The sequence below is a fragment of the Galeopterus variegatus genome, unplaced genomic scaffold (genome assembly GCF_000696425.1).
Source record: "Galeopterus variegatus unplaced genomic scaffold, G_variegatus-3.0.2 Scaffold2632, whole genome shotgun sequence".
NCBI lineage: Eukaryota > Metazoa > Chordata > Mammalia > Dermoptera > Cynocephalidae > Galeopterus > Galeopterus variegatus.
This window is the reverse complement of record NW_007728743.1, coordinates 133420-136840: the sequence shown is the minus strand read 5'-3', so window position 1 is coordinate 136840 and position 3421 is coordinate 133420.

Here is a 3421-nt window from a genome sequence, read left to right as displayed (position 1 = left end):
AATCAATTGCAGCCAGCTATCAAATCAAAGCATAGAGATCTGAATTTCAAGAACAGTATCAAAGAATAATTTGCTATATAATGACTAAAGTAATGGCAGTTTAGATAGTACTCTGGTATCTACTTTACAACAGATAAACATATAACTAGGGTTCTAATTAAAGTGAAAAAAAAATGTTTATGTTTTTGGAACTCAATCAGTCTGGGGACAAAATACCAAAACTTTAACAAACGAATTCACTGCACTAATTTTTTTTTTTACCGGTAAGGGGATCAAAACCCTTGGCATGGTGTTGTCAGCACCACACTCAGCCAGTGAGCACACCAGCCATCCCTATATAGGATCCGAACCCACCGTCTCGGCGCTACCAGCGCCGCACTCTCCTGAGTGAACCACAGGGCTGGCCCTTAAATATATATATATATTTTTAACAAAACAAACAACTATAAGTATCTTTCTGTCTTTTCTAACACTCTTCTCTTAATACAGCATAGCACGTGTAGTTTAGTGTATTAGCACAGATTTCACATATTATTTTGTGGATACTGAAGCCAGCAAAGATTAAAGAGATCAAACATCCAAATCCTCACTTATCACAGTCTTTTCTAGGAACATAATAAACAAAACAAATAAAATCCCTGCCCACATGAAGCTTATAATATAGTTTCAAAAGATGAGAAACTCAAAGAGTTTTAGTGACCCTTAATTTTCCTTATTTCTCAAGTTCTCTCAGTTCCTAATGGAAAGTTGGAACAAGTAAGTGAGAGTCTTCTGACTTTCAATTTATTAATATTTCTAGTACTCTGGCTATGAGAGTCAGAAGACCTGTGTTCTCATTACAATTTGCTATTCACTGAGAAATATTTTGGAAATGACATTTTTATATGGCATATTCATTAGCTTATATTTAAAATATATAATTGTTCAAGCAAATAGTATTTTTGTTCTTTTTGTCTCTTAATGGGAATGCAGTTCTCATATATTAACAACACCTTTTTATTTTTCATATGAAGACAGTAAGAAACATGAACTTAAAAAATTACTTCGTGGTCTACTGATGCCCCATAGAACAATGAAACAAAGATGTTACACAGATTGTTAGGTTATATGCTGAGTGATTGAACTAAGCTGATCTATGAAAGCTTTCAAATAGAACTTCTAATTAAAATTTAAAAACAAAATTTGTTATGTTACTGTAACACAAATTTCCTCAAGCTTTACAAGTTTTGAGAGCAAATGAGGTGGTATCAGAATTAGTATTCAAATTATGTAAGTTATCAGTTCCTACTAACTGACGTTGGATATTCAGTACTCTATAAAATACCTCTTTCTCCAAAATATTTCTAAGTGTTACCAGTGCTTGTCTCTCATACTTGTGTGTGCTACAAATATACCACCACCAATTCCTGCCCAATCTGTTGATCAGTTTCTTGTCTCCTGATGCCCCTCCAAACATATCAGTTCCCTTCTGGTAGCGGCCTCCATTCTATCAGGCATTGAGGTTATCACTAATGTACCACCAACACAGCAGTCTTTACAAGACCCTGATGTTATCCAACTTTCTTGACTGAGCACCACATCTATTTCTACTGCTGCTCTCAGCATGGCAGTTCACTTTTGGTGGTTATCCTGTTTTTCCACAAGCTAAAAGTGATTTTTTAACTGTAGCCAAGAGGTATACTCTCTACTGTGTTATACTCTTTCAGGGGTGTCCTTAAGTGGTGTCATTGGATTCCAGTATTACAGAGATACAACTCCTAACTCTTGTACAATGCCACAAATCTGGTCATATCTTAATGAAGCAATATGGTACTACAGAATTATTACTCCCTTTTTAACATCTAGAAAAACTAGGTCAAATTTATCATACTTAGCTTCTGGTCAATAGATTCAAACTAAACTTATATTAAGGTTTTAAAGAATTGTAGAAATGTGATGTGAATAAGAAGATAGTGCTTTTAAAATAGAAAATTAAAAGCTGGGCATCATTGACGACTCATTAAGATCTCTTCCTAATACCAAGGCAAAGAGCAAAAGGTCAGTAGTAGGTACCAATCTTAAAAGATCTGTCTTCATCTTGCAGAATTAATTCTTAGCAACCTGTAGATGTTGATATCTCACCTACTGGTGAGATATTTAGCTACTAGAAGACACTGATCTACCAAAATTACAGCCTCTAATACACAATCCTATGTTTACATAAATTACTTCTCTATCCCAAAGATGAAGGGAGAAGTTGATCACTTGCTTTATTTTTCGCTTTCTGTTTTTAATGGATAATGTGCAAATGTTTTGTTTCTGTTAACACTCGAAAAATATTTGAAGACAAAATGCTCAGAATATCTCATAGCTATTAACACAAACAGACAAAAAAAGGTGAACAATTAAAAAGAAGACTAATTTAATCATAGCTGTTTGTTAATAGCTTTGTCTGATAAAAATATGGCAAGAAGCCCTGATCTAAGAACTGACTAAGATTATCCAGGAGTTTTCTAGATGTGGTTGGAATGTGAGAATTCCACATAGATTGTATGTATGTTTAAAAGGATTGATCTTCCACAAAAACAAAGTAGAAATAAATTACCCTTATCCATATGAAACTCATTATGAGCAAGATTGGTTTTCCAAAATCCATGTTAGATGGGATTGTAGTGTCTGAATTGAAGTCTTTACTTTATGAAAATTATAATTATTTTGATTTTTGTCCACAATCAGCTTGAAATGTTGCAAAACTCTGCAGGTGCTGACTGTTATAACAAAACCATAGGAACAGATGGTGCAAGGTACCAGGCCAGCTCAAGGGATTAAATATGAGGCTTTTGAAATTTAAAATTAAAGCTGGGTGATCTTGGGAAAACCTGCCTGCCAAACATGCTTACTCAAAAAAAATAAAAAGAAATAAAAAAGTTATCCAAATTATTTTGACAAGCTTATTTACATTCAAATGACTAAAAAATATTAAGTAGTTATAAAGTGCTCTTGGCGGGGTACAGCCCACCTGACCAAATTAAAATATGAAATGCTCACTTCCATTATGGTATAAGGCTTTGCATGCAGTGACCCCCCTCTAGTGTTTAGTTCCAAACAGGAGCCAATTTCTTTGGGCAAGGTGGTACATTTCTAGGTGCTAAAATAAAGATATCCTTAACTCTGTCTCTTCTAACTGGACACAGTAAAGAGTTTTGGTTGGGTCACCAATGGTGAATTTAGGAGATTTACATCAATTGCTATGAATAGAAGAAATGGGAAAAATAAAGTTTCAAAAGTTAACATGATCAACTAGATTTAATTATCTTAAGAACTAAGTCCACATTAAAAATAAAATAATAGTAGCATACTTAAAATATCAGTTATATTTATTTTGATATTCCTAGTACATTCTTTATAATAAGATAATGCTTTATAATCCATATTAGCACAT